General features: G+C 45.5%; 1 protein-coding gene across 5 annotated transcripts in view; it reads left to right on the top strand.

The window, feature by feature from the left end:
* ARHGAP26 (Rho GTPase activating protein 26) overlaps positions 1–22,256 on the top strand; it is a 443,756-nt gene that overhangs the window by 85,479 nt on the left and 336,021 nt on the right. The window lies entirely within an intron of this gene.

Below are 22,256 nucleotides of genomic sequence, written 5' to 3'. Positions count from 1 at the left end.
GAGATGGAAAAGCTAACCATTGTTGGTGGAGGAAACAGCAAGGGCACAGGCTCACTGATGAGAATTAGGTGGCCTGTGAGCTCAGGAACCCTTTGATTCAGAGCTGGAGCAGGGCTAAGTCCCAGGAGGGTGGGGCCTAGGCTGTGTTTGTTCTGACCTAGAATAATGCTGCCACTTGGGAGGGGCTCCATAAGCAGTTTCTCAGTCCAACTAAATGGCATTGTCAGGAGGTAGTGAAGCTTTAGCTGGTGAAAGGGAGTGACTTGGGAGAGAGGAATTTTGAACTTCACTTGGAGAAATTGATTTCTGCCCACAGTAAGACCTGGGATTGTTTATTTCTGCTATAAAATGCCAGCCCTCTCAGCTGCCTTACTTAAACTGTAAGTCACTCTAGACACTAGTTTTGGTTTTTCCTGGACTGTGAATCAGATACTCTCTGAGCTATGGGTCAGCATTCTGATGGTAATAGGACATCATTGGACAGGATGGCCATCTCTCTCCTTGGGGTCATTTACTTTTGAGACCATAGAACCTTGAACCAAGCAAAAGCTTGTTTGAAGTCAGTATCGTTTATGGCCCTGTGGTTTTTCCAAACACATTTCCTCCTTTACTTTCTTCCTATTTTTTCCTTATTTTCTGCGGTCAGATTCTCACCATAGGTGGTTCTCAAGCCTGCCACTTTATCTAAAGTATGTGTTAGGGGAAAAGTTGTGTGCAAATCCCTGTTGTGTAGGTGGTGTGGATGCTGCCATGGTGAGCTCCATGTGAAGGAACCCTGCCCACACTGAGTCCTTTGCAAGGCAAAGAATGACTTTAGTTTTGAACCCCTGTGCCCTAATATAGGCTTCTTCTTTTTTTTTTTTTAATCCTCACCGGAGGACATTTTTTTTTGTTTTTTTGTTCAGATAGAGAGGGAGGGAGGGAGGGAGGGAGAGAGAGAGAGAGAGAGACAGAGAGAGAGAGACATCAACATGAAAGGGACACATGGAGTGGTTGCCACCTGCACAACCCAACCAGGGCCGGGGACAAACTGCAACCGAGGTACGTGCCCTTAGCAGGAACCGAACCCGGGTCTCTCTGGACCGCAGGCTGATGCTCCAACCGCTGAGCCAAACCGGCCAGGGCTAATATAGGCTTCTTTGTGTAGTTTTCATACACTGGATTTTCCTAGAGTAGGTTGCAAGATTGGAAGCTTAAAACAGGGACCCGCTCTCTCACTGTGTTTGATCAGCCAAGATGTGTGGCAGTTAACCAATGCATTTCTGAATTATGGGCCAGGCAGTCCTTCCTTCCCTCCTGTTTGGTTTCGCAGCCTGACGCACTAATGGCTGTCAGAGGGTGTACATCAGCATGCCAGAGGTCCCAGGAGCAATTCATTCTCTTTGCACTAAATGGGTTTACACTGGAGGTAATGGTCTGGATCATCATTCACTGACAGTCTCTGCTGTGCTGTTTTTTGGTTCCATGGTGATTCTATCTCTAAGTCTAACTTGACCTGAAAATGGATGTATTATTATCTTCTCTGAGCCATAAACAGTACTTTAAAAAGGGGCAAAGGGGTGGGAATGAAGGTCTGCAGTTTTGAAAATTGAGAGGATAATTTCATTTTAACTAATAAGGACAATTCAAGTAGGTTTTCATGGTAAAATAGGTGTGGACTCTGTCCTCTGTCTAGTTCCCTCACCCTTTGGGTGTGACAGATTTCCACACGCCTCCCTCCCCCCAAACACACACCTAAACACACACACAAACAAGAAAACCACAAGATTTCAGAGAAGATGAAGCAATTCAGCCACCCCTTTTGTCTGTCTCCTCCCAAAGCACTCATATTTGTATTTGACTTGTCTTTCAAAAAAGATAAATGGCCCTTGGGAAGGTGTGTATGTGCCTTTTCAAATGTTACCTGTGGTGTGGTTTTTGAATAGCATATGTTGAATTGTTGGAGGGAAAGAGGAGCTCTCCCCTAACAGTTCATCAGTTGCCCTCCTCTCTGGGCTAACCTACTGTCACTCTTTCTTAATGCTTGCTTCGCCCTCTTCATCGCAAACCCTCCTGCCTCTCTGGACGCTTGACCCAGAGCACCCTCACCCCCAGTGCGTCATTAGAGTCTACTCCCTTCTTAATGGCAGATTTATCTTTGTCTGCAAACATGCTGAAGTCTTTATTATCTTTAAAACGAGGGGGGAAGTGCCAATTCCAACAGAGCTTCCCTTTGTACTTCTCTTGCTTGTGTACCGCCCTGTGCTGCTGCCCCTTTCACAGCTGGACCACTTGAAAGAGTATTCCATATTTACCGCCTCTGTTGCTTTACCTCCAAAAGCTCTGAAGTCTGCATCTGTCCATAGTTCTCTTCTGAACCTGTCTTCTCAGAGGTCCCCGGGACCAGTTGGTTAATTAAACCAGTGCTTGTTCTTACAGTCTTCTTTCCTGAGACTCTCCTCCTTTGTCTTCAATGATATTGTGTTCTCCAGTCTTCTGTCACCCCTTCTGAGCATCCCTTCCTGGCTCACCTTCCTTGTCCTGTGGGTCTTCCCAAGATTCCTGGCCCTCTTTACCTCCCGGACCAGAGGGTCTGTCTCTCTGTTGCTAACTATCCAGTCTGGCTATAGTCATCACCAATGTAGGCGTGATTCCCAGTCTTGCTCTCCTGTAGCCCCAGCCCCTCTCCTGTTCTTCATCAGACTGAGGTCCAGAGAGGTGAGGAGACTTGCTTGAGTCATAGCAGATTGTTCCTAGAGGCTTTATATTTCTAGGGTCCATTCTATATAGGCATATGTTCTTCCCTCTCCAACCTTGGAAAGATGGTTGGTTCACTTTGGCCAGAAAGAAATGAAACTGTATTCTAGCAGTAGAGTATGGTTGTCATCCTCCTTCCAGAGCTTGGTAAAGTAATGATAAGCACTTGTGCTAGAGGGTTCTGTAGGTTTTCTATGAAGAGGCTGTGCAGAGAATTGTTCATGAGAAAAAAAGGGTCTTGTGAGTGAGGCAAGCAGTAGGGTAAAGCCTAGGGCAGCAGTTCTCAACTCGTGGGTTGCGACCCCTTTGGGGGTTGAACGACCCTGTCACAGGGGTCACCTAAGACCATCGGAAAACACATATTTCTGATGGCAATTCATAACAGTAGCAAAATTACAGTTATGAAGTAACAATGAAAATAACTTTATGGTTGGGGGTCACCACAACATGAGGAACTGTATTAAAGGGTCGTGGCATTAGGAAGGTTGAGAATTACTGCCTTAGGGGGATAGTTTACCAGGTAGGGGCTGTGAGCAGCCAGAGGTAGTTTGGAGGAGGTAGGTCTCAGGTGGGAGTCATCTAGCCTTTGAGGCAATTATGGTTGTTCACAGGTGTTATTAGTGGGTATTATAGAGGGGAACCCCATTATTCTCTGGGGACATGCCAGACTCCTCTTTATCAATGGTTCTACCTGCCACGGTAAAAGGCTTTCTTGGGAAAGAAAGTCAGTTTGGCAGGATTTGGATTCTTAAAGCCATCCTTGTATCTCTCATGAAATTCAGAGAGTTTGGTTTCTTTATGGAGGTTTTCTTGGAGCAGATTTATTTATTTTCTTTTTCCCTTAATTACTCTAATTATAGGATTCATGCTAATAATACAGATGCCTATGGCTTGTAGCCACAGGGAGTTTTATCCATGTCTCACATGCATTTTCACATGTTGATCCACTTTGGCTCCGTGCTGCCTGTGGACGCCAGCAGTTAGACTGCTTTTACGTGATCTGGTTGAGTGTCCTGGACAGGGCTGGTGGAAAGGTTCTTTGATCCAGAGGAGGTCTCTGTGTTGCCCTGGACTTGCTGTCATCATTACAACCATGATCTCACCCAGTAAGTTGTGTCTTAACTTGTGTCTTAAAAGAGCAACAAAGCAAAAGCTTACCAGCCAGAAGCACTGAGTTCCACTCTGCCTGTAGCCAGTGAATCAAGCTGTCGTCTTTCATTGTCCCACTGAAGTACCACAACATTGAGCCCTTCCTTTGGCACAGAGAGATGTCTGAGTCAGTCTCTTCTGCTGAGGCTTGCTGCTCTGAAACCTCTGACCTTCTTCACCTCTTAAACTTGCCTTTGTCAAGCACCTGAGGTGGTGGAAGTACTGAAGGAGGTGAGGTCAGAGATCTGCTCAGCAAAGTTTGGATGGAAGGAATCACTTGGACTGTATGGCTTCCTGGGGGTAATTGATGGACAACTTATCCATATGGTGGTGTAGCTTAGAATTTAAAATTGTGGGGTCTAGAGTCAGGCTCCTGGGTGAATATCTTCGTTTCATCACTTACTGGTAATTTTCCCATTTGTAAAATGGTTTTAAATAATAATACCTACCGTAGAGGGATTTTGGGAGAATTAAATGACATGATACAGGTATCCCCCACTTTGTGAAAGTTTGCTTTATGCCACTTTGCTTTTATAGAAGACCTACATTAGTACCTGCAATTGCTGACAAAGAAATCTGAAGAGGATTTTCATTTTTACGATAAATGGGCAAAACAGAAATGGTGTTCAGTGTTTGTTTTGCAGCCTCTATTATAGAGGCAGCGCTCCACCGAGCTCCTTCCCAGGAACCACTCTCAACATCCCAGCATTGAGCCGCCATAGCTTTGACCTCTGTCTGTGAGCATCTGTGCTGCATCCCGATTTAGCATCCGTTAGCAAAATGTGTCCTAAGGTAATTGCTTCTTCGCTTTACCCCATTATGGCTTATGAAAGGGGTCATAGGAACACTACTTTCAAACAGCAGGGGGAACCTGTATCTTTAAAGCACTTAGGGGCTGGAAATACAGATAGTAAGCTTTCAATAAATTAATGTCTATTCCAGTGTGGAAACTTCTTCAGAGTAGCCCTCACTTGTGTTCTGGGAGTGCTGCAGGTCCTTCTCAGTATGTAGTCAGCACCATCTTTTCTTCTTGGCTGTGCATCAGTAGGAAGCTGCAAGCTCCTGGGGAGCTGGGTTATACATATTTTTGTTCATAGTATATTGGAGAAAACAAGCAGGCAGTGCCCGGCCCATTGTAGGGGTTTAATAAATCTTTGTTGAGTGAATGAATAAAGCTGTGGGCAGACCAAGAAGAGGACTATGGCAGGGTGGTATGTTTGGTGCAGCTAGGTCAGCTTTGTTAGTTTGTGGCTGCAGAACCTTCACCATCTGGACATCATGAGAATAGGTAGGTAGCAAATTATTGCGGGAATTCTTTTTTTAAACCCCAGCTTAATTGGCATACAAAAAGCTACACATATTAAATTGTACAATTTGATGAATTCCGACATCTGTATACGCCTGTGAAGCCATCACCACAATATTAAGGACATTCTTAATGACTATCTCAAAGCCTTTTATTTCTCTGTGGCTGATAAGTCACCTCCCCCCTGACCTTGCATGTGGCTGGTTCCCTCATCAGGTGGGAAGGAGAGGAGGATCTGCTTTCCCCCTTTTCACTCCACTCCTTTCTAGCCTTCATCTGCATTTCTGCGTTCTGGCCACTGAAATTGTATGTGGTTATAGTGTTTGTCTTTGTTGAGGGTCTGTCTTCACCAGGTTGCAGGTGGGGAGTATAAGGACCATATCAGTTTTGTTCAGTGCTTTATCTTCATCCGCCTCACCCCCACAGCCCCCAACAGAAAGGAGATGCTCAGTGGAGAGTTAAGGGGTGAATGAATGATCCTATTGCCAGAATAGATATATGGTCCTGTTGGACTGGAATTGAGAGCAAAGAAAACGGAATTGTTCTCAAAAGCTCAGAGTTATTCTTACCTTCAGCAGAGGGAAATCAAAGGGAAGCAGGACCCCCTAGGGTCTGAATTACTTTAACTTGGTTACTGATTTGAGACTAAAGAGATCCTGGAAATGCAGGGAATCTAACATGGCACAAGCCAGACCCAAAGATGAGGTGCATGGGGCCCTCCTCTGTCATTTTGAGCCCTAGCTGTCCCATGGAAGGTTAGACATTTGTGTTGTGGCTCTATGAGTATTTTTTTTTTAATTGTAGACTGATTCTCTCCTACAGGCTGCTGTAGAGGGGGCTTTAATTGGGTATGCTGTTAGAAGGACCCCCAGATCCCTTTGTTTCTTTGCAGCTTGTGCTATTCCCCCCACCCCTGCCAGTCATAAATGGAAAACTTTTCAGAGTTAGCTCTGAAAAATAATAATTCCCTCAGAAAAATAATAATTAAAAATGACACAGCCAGGTAGTGGTGTGTGGTGTGCATTTTGGCAAGAGTGAACATTTTAGAACAGTAAGTACTTTCCATGGTGGGGGAAGCACAGGCCAAACAGGCTTTTAGAACCCCATTCTAGAAGGGAAGGAGAAGGGTGGAAAATAAGAGCATATTTGTGTCGGTGAAGCTGATTTTCTACTGAACGTTTGCAAAATAGGTAGATACCGGATTTATTTAGAATCCTTGTTTCTTTCAGATTCTAGGAGTCAGCTGGTCGGTCTGGGATGAAGTGAGATGGTCCTAACCATACCATCTAAGAGGGCTGTGGCAGCTTTTGCACTTTTAAGCTGAATTGTGCATGTGTCATCTCAGGGGCTTTGTTCTCGATATCCAACCATCCTTCCATCTGTCCATTACTGTCTGTCTGTATATACCAGCCTCCCTCCCTCCCTCCCTCCCTCCCTCCCTCCCTCCCTCCCTCCCTCCCTTCCTTCCTTCCTTCCTTCCTTCCTTCCTTCCTTCCTTCCTTCCTTCCTTCCTTCCTTCCTTCCTCCCATCCTCAATATAGCCATCTAGCATTACTGATTGCCTACAATGTGCCAGGCATTGTTCTGCACCCTGGAACCCAGAATGGGAAATAATTTAGTTGAGGAAACAGGCTCATGAATAAGATTGTCTTATTGTTTTTTAGCTTTGATGTGAGGTGATTAATGACTGACTCACACCTCCCCCTACCCCATTTCTCTGTACCACAGGCCGACGCTCCAACCGCTGAGCCAAACTGGCCAGGGCCCCCTACCCCATTTCTAATGCTCTGAAAGCACAGTCAGTGTGTATCTGCTTTTTGCATACCTCTTCAGTGACTAGTACATTGGGTACATAGGTACTCAACACATAGTGTTTTGAATGAATAACAATGAATGAGTGATCTGTGCTGTGGGACACACTTTGACAGGAGTATAATCACATTGTGAGAAGTTGCACGGAAGACAGAATTACTAACACAGCTCCCATATCTGGGTCAAGTAATGAAGAATGAGGGGTGTTTGTGCATACTGTTAACTGTTTGTCCTTTGCTCACACACTCAGTGACATTTTTGAGGTGCTCCCATGTACGGAGCTGTGTTGAGCAGGGACACTGGGTCATGGGAAGGGTGGGCCAGTGGTGGCTGGGATTTGAGTCTTGGTGAGGTTCCTGGTAACAGGATTCTTCTTGTATGCCTAAGGGAGCTGGGAGACTGCGAGAGGTGGCCCTGCTTGTGCAGTTCCCAGGCTCACGTTCACCCCATTCTTCCTGCAACTAGGGGAGATGTCAGAGTTTCCTACAGATCATCCGTGGAGCACCTTGAGACTGGAGGAAGTGTTCATAAGAGTAAACTGGCCAGAATAATTAATGACCCTAGCCAACAATGGCCTCGGGTTTTTCCATGGTCTTTCTCTTCTCTGGGAATAGTTTCCTGCTGCTTTCTTGGAGGCGTGTTGCCAGGGACTTTCCGGACCTACAGGACTTCGCTTTCCTTTTTTTTTCTTTTTTCTCTGCTTCCTCAGGTTCAGTGGTAGTAGCTTCTTCCAGTTTTCTGGTGCTTACAGAAAGTAATAGTATCTTCCTATAACAGTGGTTCTTGAACTTCCTGTGATTTCCAGATTTGTCTTCAAATCTGACAGTTTGATTCCCAAATCTGGTTTTCAGTATTTCTGACTCAGTAAGTCTGGGGTGATCTGATTTAGGTGACCTCAAAAACCAAATCAAGAAATGCTTCCGCAAGGGAAATGTTTTAGCCCGCGTATGTGTGTGTGCTTCCTTGGGTGATACCTGATGTATCAAACAGGGTGGTTTCTGCATTTACATGATGCTAATTGACACAATTTGTCACCAGATTATATATTTCAAACTCTGACCTAGATATGCTGTCTAGACACACAGATGCAAATTCTCTTATCATTTGCCTTTAGGCAAAGTGATAAAACAGAATTAGTGGTACCTTGAAAACATTATAGGCATACTGTGGAATGAGAAAAAGAGTGAGTGGGGAATGTGACCTCAGAGCTAAGCCTAGGAAATGGGGTTCCCTTTGTTTTTTTGTGTGTGTATGTGTGTGTGTGTGTAATGGGATGATTAATGATGGCTGTTTTGCCTTCATTTTTGTGACCTGCTTTCCGTTTCTGTAAAATGGAGATTGCAGAGTTGTCGCTCTCCTGACCGAACTCTTAAAGAGTCACGTTCTTATTTGTGTCATATACTTATTTAAGAATATTATTGGGAGCCTACCATATGCTAGAACTGCAATAACTGTCCTTTTCTGAACACAACAGAGATGATTGCTGCCTACCTGGTGTTTATAAAGTCATTGGGCTGGTGCATATTAAACAGTTACCAAAATCAAAGGAAATGAGGATGGGAAGGGAAATTCTAGGGAGCAGTGAGAGGAGGCCACTGCCCTAAAGAAGTGACACTTCAGGCAGGACGTGAAGGGCAAAGGGGCGGTAACTAGGTAGAGAGTTGGGGGAACTCTGCGAGCAGAGGGAACACCATGTGCCAGGCTTTGTGGCCATAGGGTTCCCAGCACATTCCAGCATCTGAGTTGGCCAGTGGAGCTGGAGCTCTGAGAGAGGGTGAGGCCGGCGGGGTGTGCAGATGAGGCAGATTTTGTACACCTTGGTCAGACTTGTTATTTTGAGATGAAAGAGAAGAGTTATAATTGGGGAGGATACGGAAGGGGTGGTGACAAGATCAGATCTGCTTTTCAAAAAGGTCATCCTGGGTAGCTGAGTGACAAATTGTCTGGAAGGGGAGCTGGGAGGAAGTGGGGAGGCCAGTTAGAAGTCCAGGCCAGAGATGGTGTTGGCCTGGCTTCAGCGATGCAGCAGGAAAGAGGTCGTTCTCAAGACATGGGATGGAGGAAAGGAGAAAGTTAGGGGTGGGGTGGGGTGGATGAGCACTCCCAGGTGTTCCTGTGCCCAGGACTGGCTACTTAATCTGTGAGGACCCTGTCCATAAAGCAGAAATAAGTGCTGTTAAAGGTATCACAGTAGAAACCTTTCCTTTCATGGTCTCTCTTTCTTTCTTTTTTTTTTTTTTAATCCTCACCCGAGGACATTTTTTTGTTGTTGTTGTTCAGGTAGAGTGGGAGGGAGAGAGAGGAAGAGAGAGAGAGAGAGAAACATCAATGTGAAAGGGACACATCGAGTGGCTGCCACCCGCACAACCGACCAGGGCCGGGGACAAACTGCAACCAAGGTACATGCCCTTAGCGGGAACCGAACCCGGGTCTCTCGGGACCACAGGCTGATACTCTAACCGCTGAGCCAAACCGACCAGGGCCATGGTCTCTCTTTCTTGACGGTGGTGCTTTTTATTTGCTATTTACTGTTGTTCTAAATAAAGAAAAACTAAAAATTTAAATAATTGGTGTGATTTTTACTGTCCATCTTTAAGTTGGGCAATGCCAGTTTTAAATGTAAGTTTGCGATCAACGGACTTGTATGCGGAGTCACTGAAATTACACAGTATCACATAGCTTGTATGCTTATTAATTTGTTCTTACCAGAACTGTGGAAGCACTGCACAGACTAACTCAGCTGGTTTTATTTCACTTGATTTGCGCACATTCTACCAACATTGTCTTCGGCTTGCTGATGAATAAGGAAAGTCTGAAAGGAAGAGAGGCTGTGGGTTGCTTGATCTTTACCTATTCTGTGTCTTCATGGTCAGTATAAGGTGTTGGCTTATCCAGAGAAATAACATGAGTAGGAAAGGCTATGACAGGGTTCCTTGGCCCTTCTTAAAACGTAATTGCCTTCCTTTTGTCCTGCATTGGGTCAGTTCTGGTTCAAGTGGGAAGCATGGCCTCTCAGGTGATGTAGACAACATGGTTACATTGTACTCACTTTAGTTTTCCTCAACTCCCACACATGTACATCCTCCAGAGTCCTGTGCTCATGGGATATTGCAAGCACCATATGCACACGGGGCCATAAGACACCCTGGTGGGCACGCATACACCCACACTGTAGGTTCCTCTGCTCACACGCGTGCTCCGCTGTCCCAGTGGACTTCACCTACAAAACACAGGTCCAAAGAGAAAGTTTTAAAGAATTTCAAGGTGACAGGATGGCATTAAACCACGCAGGCCCTTCTGAGGGTGGGTCCTTGTGTGACTGTACAGGTTGTATGCCCAGGAAGCTGCCTGCCTAGGCCTCAGTACTCCTTGTCTCTCAGTGGCCCTGGGGGCCCATCCTAGATTCACTTGTGTCTGAGGCAGGTTAACCATTTGTAGGCTCGGAGAAGAACCACTGGGCAGAGCCAGTATTGGCAGTACCTGCCCAGGCCTGTAGTTCAAGAGTGCTTAGTTCCCCAGGTGCTGAGGGAAGCCTGGCTTCCGGATGGTTTCTGGGCAGTCGACACCAGCCCCATTCATCAGCTCCAGGTGCCATGAGCGGAGCCTGAACAAATCAGGCCCTGAACAGAGCTGCCTTTCTAGGTGATGGTGTGGCCTTCAGAATACAAGATGTGACTGACAGCATTTTTGGAAGAAGGCTCAGGGTTCTGAATTTGTGAGTTTTAAACTGAATTGTGTTTCTTCCTCCCACCAGCACTGTCACCTAGGTTTCTTCCACTGCTAACAATTGCCTGTTCAGGAACATTTGTAAACCTGTCAGGAATGAGAAGTTCCAGCTTGTTCCTGGAGAGGTTCCATTGTTGGTACTTGGTACTGGATGTTCTGAGGGTTAGTGATAGCGGTGCTCAGGCTTTGGCATGCGTTCATCTGCTTCAGGGGGCTGGGGTGGGCGCCCCAGGAGAGTCTGTCACAAGTGGTGCTCCACCACATTTTGAGAAACACTAATCTTCGGCCTCTCAAATTCTGTAATGGTGTGGAGTGAGGGGTACTCTTGAGAACTAGTTGAAATGTGATTTCTTATTTGACTGGCGGCCAGGATTTGGGAGGAGACAGTGTTGGGTAAGGAGGCTTTGCAGCTGGGGAGTCTGTGGGGAGGACCACATTTACCTCCTTGCATGGTCCCAGTAGCACAGCCTGCCTTGAGGTGCAGCTGGGGACTGGCTCATTACACAGGGAATAAAAGAAAGCGAAATGGCTTTCTGAGAATGTGTGAGGTGGCTGTGCTGAACATTGCTAGGCAGTTTTTTCTTCTTCGGGAAATGTTCCTCTAATCCAGGGGTAGACGGATGGTTTTCTTTTTTCTTTTTAATTTAACTTACTGTGGTGCTGAGGAGCAGCTGCCTTACTTCCTGTGTGATCACTGGGGAGGAGTGTCTGAATGGTGCCCAGGGACTAGGTTGATTCCATTTAGATTGTAATCATGGTGGGAGGTCAGCAGGATGGTGGGGCGTTAAAGTGGGTGGGAGGAGGCTGAGTGGCTTAGCTATCCTCTCATCTTTACACAGAAATAAATCAGCATGACATTTAATTTATTATGGTATTGGGTACAACTGTATATTACTAATACCTGTTGTTTATTGAGTGCTTGCTTGTAGCCAGGCCCTGTGCTAAGCACTTCCAAGCATCATCTCTTTTCTCACAGAAGTCCCTGGAGGCAGGTGTCCTTTTCCCTCCATTTCACGCAGGTGGCAGTGAGTAAAGGGACCATGTAGATGGCTGAGGTGGGATTCGTTCCCAAAGCCCCAGTGCTTACCCATGATTCTAGGCTTATTTGCCTGGTGGCAGGCCTGTATTTACTCTTCATGCCTTGTCTTGCCCGGCACCCTCACATTTATCTTTGCTATTGATGAGAACAACCTCTGAAGGTGTGTTGGATTTTGTGTATTATCTCCAGTTTCTGCTGTCTGAGACTTGCTGGGTTAATAACAGTTGAATGCAAATTAAGCCCTGATTCTTTGAACTGGGTTTTTGGTTGGTTGGTTGTTGTTTTTTCTTTTTGTCCTTTGCTAGAAAAGATTTAGGAGTTACAGGGAGGTGGCAGGCCTTGGCTTCCCTTTTTCTGCTTTTCAGGTGAGGTTCTTGTTTGTCCAAAGTTGTTTAGAGCAAATATGATTGTGAGGAGGAGGCAGGCTTTGAGGGTGTGTAAAGACGCCGGTGTTGTAGATGCTGAATTTCTCTTTCACAGCTCCCACTCTAAACTCTTTCTTTCACAATTCTGAAGACCTTGAATAGAAAGTTCTGCTCCTGGGGTGGCCTGCCCGAGACATTCATGTGGCTTGGAAATCCATTATCTACCCTAATTTACTGTTTTGGGATTCTCCTCTTTTTCATTTAAAAGCTTTACAATTATCTTGGTAAATCTCTCTGAGCTCTTTCCTAAAGTGCAGTATTTGTTTTCCTTTCATTGGATGGGTGGTGGGGAAAGGCACAGCAAGAGCAAGAAATGACAGTTCTTGAACACTCCCTGGAAGAAGTGGTGGCACTCCGGTCTGCCCCTATTGAGGCACTTTCTGGGTTTCTTTCTGGTTCAGGGGCCCTGTCCTGTGGACCTGGGACAGGCGGGGCCACCCTGCTCCAGTTCCGCATTCAGTCAGCTTTTCTGGCTCCTTGTTCCTTCTTCATTTTATTGGCAAGGCCTTTCTTTTACTTGTAAACCTCTTCCAAGAAGGTCTGGCTTTTGCTCCGAGTTTACCACCATAAATTCTGAGGTGGTCTACGTCACCCTCTTAATCTGATTGAGCCAGCACATCATTGTGAAGACATCATTTTATTTGGCGGGGGGTGTTCATTGCTATATTTGCTGAGACTAACAGGGTCTGTATTCCCTGAATTAGATTGTGGGAAACTTCTGTCTGAGAATGACACAGGTGTGCCTCCCGTAGGAATATCCAGTGTGTACCCTCACCTTTGAAAAACAAAAGGCACAGGGAAGATACTCTGGGTGGAATTTGAGAACTAGAAGGGGCCTTGAAGAGCAAGTGGTCCACCCTCTCAGTTTTCACATGAGTTTCCTCAGGCGGGACTCTGAAGGTCTGTAAAACTTTTTAAGAAAGTGTTAACTACCTTTCCCTAGGTTCACATTCATAGTTGGTGGGTGAGCAAGGACATAGACCATTTCTGGTTCTGACCCTACGTTCTATTCTATTTCTTCTCCTCCAGTAGATACCCAGGGCCTCTGTGCTCTAGGCACTGTGCTGGAAGGATAAAGACACCATGACCTTTGCTCTCAGGGTCTTGGGTGGGAATCCTAACCTTTGCCTACAAGAGTATAGGTGCCGGGACCAGCAGCGTTGAAATCACCTGGAACCTTGTTAGAAATGCAGACACCCTGGCTTTCAGGCCCACTAATGAGAATCAGCATTTGGACAAGATCTTTGGGTGATGGAGGTGAGAAGCTCTGCTCTAAGAAGGTAGGACATTCCAGAAGCAAAAGCCAAGTCTTGAGGCCCAAGCCAGGGTTAACCACCCCTCCCCCACCTGTTCCTCTGCTCAGTGTTGGGCATAATAGTAATGCTGTGTGGTGTGGACCTAGCAGGGTAGGGAACCTTTTTTCTGCCAAGAGCCATTTGGATTTTTATAACATCATTCACGGGCCATACAAAATTATCAACTTAAAAATTAGCCTGCTAGCCCTGGCTGGTTTGGCTCAGCAGTTAGAGTGTTGGCCTGCAGTCCAGAGAGACCCGGGTTTGGTTCCCGCTAAGGGCATGTACCTTGGTTGCGGTTTGTCCCCGGTCCTGGTAGGGTTGTGCGGGTGGCAACCACTTGATGTGTCACTTTCATGTCCATGTTTCTCTCTCTCTCCCTCCCACTCTATCTGAGCAAAAAAATGGAAAAATGTCCTCGGGTGAGGAGAAAAAAAAATTAGCCTGCTATATTTGGTCAAATATTTAATCAACTCATTCCTAATGTAATGGCTGCTTCTCTTTGATGAGGCATGTGATGCTAGCTGGTATTGACTTCTTAGGCTTTATGAGGCCCTCAGGCCATACATTCCCCACCCTTGAGGATCGCCCGCCGTTCTCAGCCTACGCCCTCAGCCTACGCTCTAGCACAGCCCCATTTAGCCCCTTCTCATCTTCCAGCCTCTCCCTGCAGACCCTTTGGTCTGACTTGCATGGTCTTCTCTTAATGTCTCCCACCTTTCCCCTTAAAACATGCCTATTTTAGGGGCAAAGCACAAATACCACCTTCTCAGGAAGCTAGGTACTTCAGGCTCCTGAACCCCACAAATCCCATTTGTCTTGGATGTCACCTTAGCATGCTCATTCTTTTATCTGTTTCATCTGGGGCTGGCCCCCTTCCCCAGGAAATTGACAAAAAAGGATTTGATGATACCACTCTTTCCCCGGTGATTTAAAAGGCACCACTTGAGTTTAATAAACTTCTCAAGCGGAAACTCATACTGCTTTGGGTTGTAGCTCAGTTAAAAAAAAAATAGTTTTATTTAGTCCAGGGTTTTTGTCTTGCCTTTTATCTGCAAGGGGTGAGAGGAAGTGTTAAATGTGTAGATGAAGTAGGGTTTTCTAAGCATCTGAGGAAAACCTTTAAGGACACATGTGTTTGTAGTAGTTCACTAGAATGGGGTTGTTTGAGTAGTTCGGTGAATCAAAGAGGTAAAAAAATCCTTATTTTAATGCTAATTAAGACTCTCCTGTTGATTCTCTTCTCTTGGATCTGCAGGTAAACTTCCACTCTGCCTGTACTAGTGGGAAGGAATGAAAACCAGCACCTAAGGGCCACCCTGTACTTTGTACTTCCATATCCGGGTTCCCCCCATTAATACTCACGACAACTTTGTGAGGTGTATCGGCCTTGCAGTTACAGAAACACTTGGAAGGTTGAATAATTGGCAGATCTAGGGTTTGGAATCAGGTTTGCAGAGTTCATGCACTTCATACTCCTTAATTGCCCTTGACTGACTCTGTGTGTATGTGGACTTAACCAGCCTGGAAATACCCTTTCTTTTTGATTCTTCACTGGACTAGACCCTCTCAAAATGAGTTTCTTTGTTTTAATCAAGCAACTCACCACTGTTTTCTTTCGGGAGTTTTTCCTGCACTGACCTGCTGTCTTACAGGGTCTTGGGGCATTATGCGAATGTAGATGTTCTGAATACAGTACAAATTCTCTGTGTCCCTGTTCTGCTTTATGTTGCTGAGTCATTTAAGTTTGGGGCTGGGCTCTTCAGGGCTTGGGTTTTTGTCATAGAACTGATGCTGACCAAAGCACTTAACATAATGGCCATTGGTTGGCAAAACTTTATTAGGTACCTACTATGTGACATACACTTAGTAAGTTAGTCCTTATTTTCTTCATCAGGTGCTGTCACTTACACTCTCAGTGTTTTGAGGAAAAGCTAATGTAGCTCTTTGGAAATACAAATGTCTTTATATATATTTATATATGGTTATGTAGATATAGTGATGATGCTACTGATGATTCATAATTGGACTTGAACTTGGAATTTTCAGTAGGGAGTAAAGTTTCTTTGAATTCCTCATACTCTCCTTATCACCTGCTGGACTGGTGGACTGTACCAAGGTCCAGGTTGAGAGGTGTCATTTGATTATCTCACAGGGAGCAAGCCCTTGACTGTGTGGTTGCATGTTCCTGCAGTGAAGTGGGATGGGACATCAGAGGACAAGTAAACCAAGTTCTTGGCCAGCTCTGTAGTGAAAGGCTTATAATCGGTATTTTAAGTTGATCTTGTCTCTCTGCTATATAAAAATCTGGTTCCCATTTCCTTAGGGATGAAGTCCAAATCCCTTTGCTTGGCATTCAAGTCCTACTGTGGTTTGATGCTACTAACCTCTCTTCCCATCTTGCCTCCTCTTCATCAAGCTTAACTTCTAGCTGTTTCTAGGTAGGTCCTCTGCTTTGGCATCTCTTTGCTTTCGATTCTTAACTTCTAGAATACCTTCCCGTTCCTGTCTCCCCTTCCCTGCCCCTCCTCCCATTTCTACATATCCAACTTGCTCTGTACTTCTAAGGCTCAGTTCAAATGCCAATCCCTATTCTTTTTTTCTGGGAGGCCTCCTCCACTGGCTTCAGCTGGAATAATATCCTGCTTGCACTTCTGTGGCTATTTTATCTACTCTCTGATTGATTGCCTTAGCATGTTCTACCTTAATTTATAAACTCACATGCACAGATTAGGCCCTTCTAAATTGTGTTCTTCCCAAGGATATGCTTTGTATTCATACCGTCTTTGTATGTCTTTGAGTACATTGATACCAGATTCTCAAATATTTGAGTCAGTTATGCAATATAGTGTAGTAGTTAAGAGCTTTGGAGTCAGAGGGACTAGGTTTCTTATACTGCCACTCATTATCTATGTGCCTGTGACAGGTTCTTTCACCTCTCGAGTCTGTTTTCCCATCTTCAAAATGGGAGTAAGAGTATGTACTCAGTAGGGTGGTTGTGAGGATGAAATGGTTTAAAATACTTAGTAGATACATGTTACATAATAAGCACCCAATAAATTAATGCATGATATATTTTGGATATGTATTAAAGTGGGTTTGGGTTTCTTATATTATTCTTGAAGGGAGTTTCTATGTAAATAGAATTGGGAACCTCATCTGGAAAGATGTGACACACCTTTCTTTGTTCTATGTGATGTCATTTTTAAAATCAACTCTGAAAATTTTATTAGCCTTAGTGCTGTGGTTGGAAAACAAATTCTCCAGAATCAGTGCTGCCTGTGGCCTCATTTAGGAAATACAGTTTTAGGGAAATGAACTCAGGAAAGACATGTAGATGTGTAATCAGAATGCACATTATATAGCATGCCATGGTTGATAAGGTTGGTGGGCATAGCATCCTCTGGTGAGATGAGAGGATTTCTGAGTCTGCTCCAGCCAGATTTGAAATAATGGGAGAGACACATTGGTGGTGACTTCACCTCTCCAGCCCTTCCTCTCTATGTCTCAGGATAAGATAAACAAAGGTCCTCTGAATGTATTAGAGCAGTTCTTCCCTCATGGACTCCTCCCTCCATTGCTGATTGAACACCCACTGGATATTTCTCTCTGCCGGGGGTATGTCTTTACCAACTGGACAAGATCTGTCCCCAGCACTGCATTTGAGGCTGGCCCTGTCTTTTCTCCTTGAGTCTTAGCACACCTCTCTGGTATAGTTGATCACCATCTAGTGGCCACAGGTAATGCATCACAGAAACCATAGATGAACTCTGTGGGTGAATGTTGTTCTATTGTAAAATTTGAATATGGTCTGTTTCTTTTTTTGCTCATATAATGCAGGGGTTCATATTCTTCATTGTCTCAAGTAGAATGACATTTAACAAGGGAACGTCACTTGCTTTTCTTACAATTAAGCAATGGAACTAGGTTTAAAATGCCTATGCAGACTTGGAGAAATGGTGAGTAGAAGGAATGCCTCTCCACAAACACAACTTCTGCTAGGTTGTGTCCCCAGCTTGTCCAGATATAGGGAAAGAGAAAAAAGGGGTCCTTGGGCACTCCTCCTTCATCTGTTTTAGCTCCAGGCCTGGGGACATGCTATGGCTGAAAGAGGATGTGTGGCTGTGGCTGACAGTTGCCGTTTTTGTTGCTCATTTCTCCTGGTCCCTTGGTGCAGAGAAAGTTTTGCTTTCTGTGCTTGCTGGCAGCTCTCTCTGCAGCTCAATAGATAGAACCAAAGGAGGTGGTTTTACGTTAACAGTAAGCACATTCCTACATATACAAGCTCCAACCAGACTTACATAAGTTGGAAAGTTTCTCCTAATTTACCTCATCTGCCTTTTCTCACTTGTCAAGCATAGAATCACCTCTGATGAGTATAATGAACTAGTGGGGTGCCCGGCTTCCCCTCTCCCTTTGTTCTTTCTGTGACATCTGTTCTCTGCAGGCCGAGTGCTAGGGACATGATCCTCACCCTTATGGAACTTACTAGTTGGGGAGATATTAATCAAAGAATTACCCGAACAATATGAAGAAGAGTTGCATAGGACTCAGGATGTGAAAGTAGAATAGGGTTTGGCCTGTTTAGAGAAATCAGGGAAGGCTTCTTGGAGGAAGGACTTTTTATGTTGAGGGCTGCAGCTAGGGATAGGGCACATTCCAAGAACTGGTAGAGGCCAGGGCGTCTGAGGCCCAGAAAAGGGAGATGGGGGCCCAGGCTCTGTAGGGCCTCTCAGGCCTTGGGAGGGACTTTGTTCATTGTTATTAGAGCTCTGGGAAGCCATTGCAGAATTCACGCTGGAGCTGACATGACTGGGCAGAGTACTAACTGGAGGGACAAAGTGGATATGGGGAGACCAGAGAGGAGGCAGCTGCAGTTATCCAGGCAAATGCGGGTATTTGGTTTATGGGTTGCTGATAGTGTCGGATATAAGTGAGCAGAACTGAGATGCTTAGGAGGCGGAATATTCAGACTTGGGGAGGACTGCACTGTCAATGACAACACATGGGTGCCTGACTCTGGCTTGTGTGGAAGGACATGGTGGTGCCCTTTACTGAACTGGGGACACAGGAAGGGTCCTTAGCTGGCTCCTTTGGGAGAGGGGAGGAGAGGAGCGATAATTTGGTTTTGAGTATGTTGAGTTTTACCTGAGAATGGGGTTGTGGGGTAAGGCTGTAGTCTCTTGGGGGCAGGTGTCCACCTCTCAGCTCCCACCGTGGTCCTTTCATCTGGGGGATCTCAGACACACCACTTGTCAGCCAGCCTGTACTGCTGTGCCCGATCAAGTCAGCACAGCAGGTTTTGAGGGTCACTTTGTCCAGCCCTGTCCTAGGCAATCATACATTATAGCATGAGACCACTCATGGAGTGTGCCAGAACCATTCCACATGCAAGATGATGAGGCATAAAGACTCTGGTACATGTTATTGGCCTTCAGAGGAGGGGGATAAGTACGGCCCAGAGACTTGAGGATTCTTGTTCTGTAAGGTGCCAATCCTGTAGCAATTACTTACCTTGGCAGTTGGTCTTTATTAACTAATCAGGGTAGCAAAAAAATGTTAAGTGTAGTTATATACAATTTTTGTAACTTTGGAGGTCAGAGAAAGGCAATAGATACACTGAAAAATATAATTGTAAAGTTACCTTTAGTCCATCATTATGTGGGCGTCCATATACATGTATGTTTGTGTGTATGAGTAAATGTTAAATTGTACAAAAAAAATGGCTCGGCTTGTGGTATTAATAGTGAAACTTGTGTAAATTAAGGTAGATTCTAACTTTTAAAGAATGGTGATAAACCTTGTCTTTCTGTAAAAGATTATACTTGACCTAACTTCTCCTAAGCTCTTTGCAGATTAGTATGTGCTGTGGCAGAGCATGGCATCTCCAGGTAGAGAAGGGGACTTTCTTCTGGGTCCCTGGTGAGCAGACAGCTTTGGGAGAAGCCTCTCAAGGCCAGGCTTCTCGCTGCTTCCATATCCCTGGTCCACCTGGTCTCCTCACTCAGATGCAGAGACTACTTACTCTGTAAAGCGGATACTTGTCCTCCCCAGAGGCTGCTAGTCATGACTTCTCTCCACTCTGGCCAGCATTCTGCCTTTCTAGCAACAGTAAATATTATTGCTCTGCTTGGCTCTTAGCTGTGTCCTGCACTGCCTGAACATGAAACAGTGGGGTTATATGAGCAGGGCGCCACGAAACTTGGCAGGCACCCAGCACCAATACCATCCTATCCTCCTCCACCCTCCTCTTACTGGAATGTGCATGTTGGGTTCCTGTGTGCATCAGAGAGAAAGCTCCAGAATTAAGTCTCAGTGCAGCTGCATAGCCAGGGTGATAGTCTGCATAAGATGCCACTAATCCTTTTGGGTTGAAGTAGACAAGAAGCAATGACTTTGGGTGTTCTTTTATTTTGATGTCCTCTTTACTTCCCAAATAACAGAGAAGGGGTTTATCTTTTAAATTCTTAAAAAATTGGTTTTTAATTTAATGATTTAAGGGCGGAGAACGCGCGCGCGCGAGAGAGAAAGAGACACCTGTTTATTGTTTCACCTATTTATGCATTCATTGGTTGATTCTGTATGTGCCTTGACTGGGGGTCAAACCTGCAACCTTGACATATAAGGATAATGCTCTAACCAAATGAGCTAGGTGGCCAGGACAAGAAGGGGTTTATCTTAATGGAATAAGGCAGCTGAAATGATTGAGACTTTATGACTAACCCTGGGTTAGTTACATATCCAGTAAATTATGGAGATGAAACTTGAACCCAGGAGTCAGTGGGGGTTGGAGTGAGAGGGCCAGGGGCTGGGGAAGGGATTGATCAGCATATACTCAAAATCCCATACAGTGCAAGTAGAGAAGGGAGGTCCTTTAGAGCAAGCTGGAGATGCTGTCCCAAAGACAGGAGTGGATGCTGAACAAGCAAGACAACAGGTGTCCACTGCGCCTTTAAAGAAAGATTTCTCTCTGAAGCGTGAGTCATTCAAACCCATGGTGAGTTCCTTTTCAGATCCCAATAATTGGGATTCTCACTCTACCCAGCTGTCCTCACTGGCCTGCAGCCCAGTATTGACTCCATACCAGTACTCATTACCTAATCTTCCATCGGGGGACCAGCCTCTTTATCAGCTTCGTGGGGCCCACATCTCTTCTCAGGTTTGTGCTGTGGCAGGGTGTGCAGTGTGCCAGTGGACAATGACATCAGGTTACCTCTGGTCCTAAGCTAACAGGCCTGCTCCTGGCTAAATGGGTCCTGCTGTGGAGAGCCCCCCCCAAAGGCCCTGTTGTGCAGACCCTCACTGGCAGAGGTCCCTGGCAGCACAGCTTTTCAGGTGCATGCTGGGAGCTTTCTGAGCCTGGCTTGCATTTCACTTTTTTTTCACTTTGTTGAGAGCTTGAGTCTTTCTTGCCTTACTGGGAAGGCACAGGAGAATTTTTAGGTGGATAGAGAAACAACTCTGTTCTTCCTCTTTGCTCAGGTCTTTCTTTATGAGTTCCGATCAGGGGACCATTTTGAATAAAATGACATGGAGTCCAACCATGTCTGCATTCCATGTACTATACACTTTGGACCTCTTGGGGAGCTTTGTCTTCCACTCTGAAAAGTTATAATTCCTTTTTTTTTTTTTAATTCTGCTGGTGGCCTCCTCTGTCCTTCCGTCACACAGTGTTCTGACTTTGAGATGCATCTGTTTCTTTCTTGCCAGGGAGTGATTTGTGTTCTCAGGGATATCCTCAGCCTGGGTTGGCCAGTTTTAAGAGATGCCTGATTCTCCTGCCAGCATCTTTAGACTTTTTGCCAAAGGACCATTCCATTAAAGTGACTGAACCAGGGAGAGACCCTGGACTGTTGGCTGCTGTTTCCCATGTTCTCCTTCTCCACTGCAATTACCTTCCTCTTTTGGTGTAGAGCAGAGGACCTTGCACAAGCCACAGCTGGCATGGGACCTGTGTCATCCGAGCCATTGGGAGGGCAGCCTCAGAGCAAGAGCCTCTGGTATCCAGTGTGGTACCCTGTGCCCCACACCTGAGAGTGGGACAGTCCAGCCTGGCTCTTCCACTGGTAACCATTGTTTGGAATGAACACTCAGATTGATGAACTGAACATTGGGGGTTGGATTTGTATACAGCCCTCCCCACCTCCCCATATTAAAAAGCACACACAGAGCAGGATGCCCTGCCAGGTATGTGGAGAGGAAACAAAGAAACAAAAGCAAAAGATGGGGAAAACCTAATCGCCAGCCTCAAGGGACAAATCTGGGAACTACAAAGGAGAAGTGCTGAGGGTCATGGGTGCTGCTATTCCAGTAGGTTTTGTTGATCTGTGAAGCCAGAATCCTGCCCCACCCCCCAACACCAATATCTTATTAAAGCCAGGCCTTGTTGCCAGTTCTGCCTCATAATTTCCCTCCTCTGGGAATTTGAACATAATGCTATTTCCCCTTCAGTGAGGGGCACATGGACTAGGGTAATTTGAGTGATTAGCCTAATCTGCAGGAAGGCTGCACGTGGAATTAAGTTAAGCACATTTGTGCTGAGCAGCCGTGTCTGTCAGGCCCCTGAAAGGTACCTTGGTAGTTTCATACCCTTAACAGAAGTGGAGGGTTCATAGAAGGATCATTGGCTTTTATTATTAAATGAAAGCTTACTGTTTAAATTTGACAAGGGCCTCTGAGAGCTTTCTTTATAGATACTATGTGTGGGGTTACCCCAGCCCCATACATTGCCAGGGCTTTGTTCTCATGGCAGTAGTGGGACGTGGTGA

Source organism: Molossus molossus, unplaced genomic scaffold (assembly GCF_014108415.1).
Source record: "Molossus molossus isolate mMolMol1 unplaced genomic scaffold, mMolMol1.p scaffold_m16_p_4, whole genome shotgun sequence".
In the NCBI taxonomy this organism is placed as follows: domain Eukaryota; kingdom Metazoa; phylum Chordata; class Mammalia; order Chiroptera; family Molossidae; genus Molossus; species Molossus molossus.
This window is presented reverse-complemented; position numbering and strand designations above follow the sequence as displayed.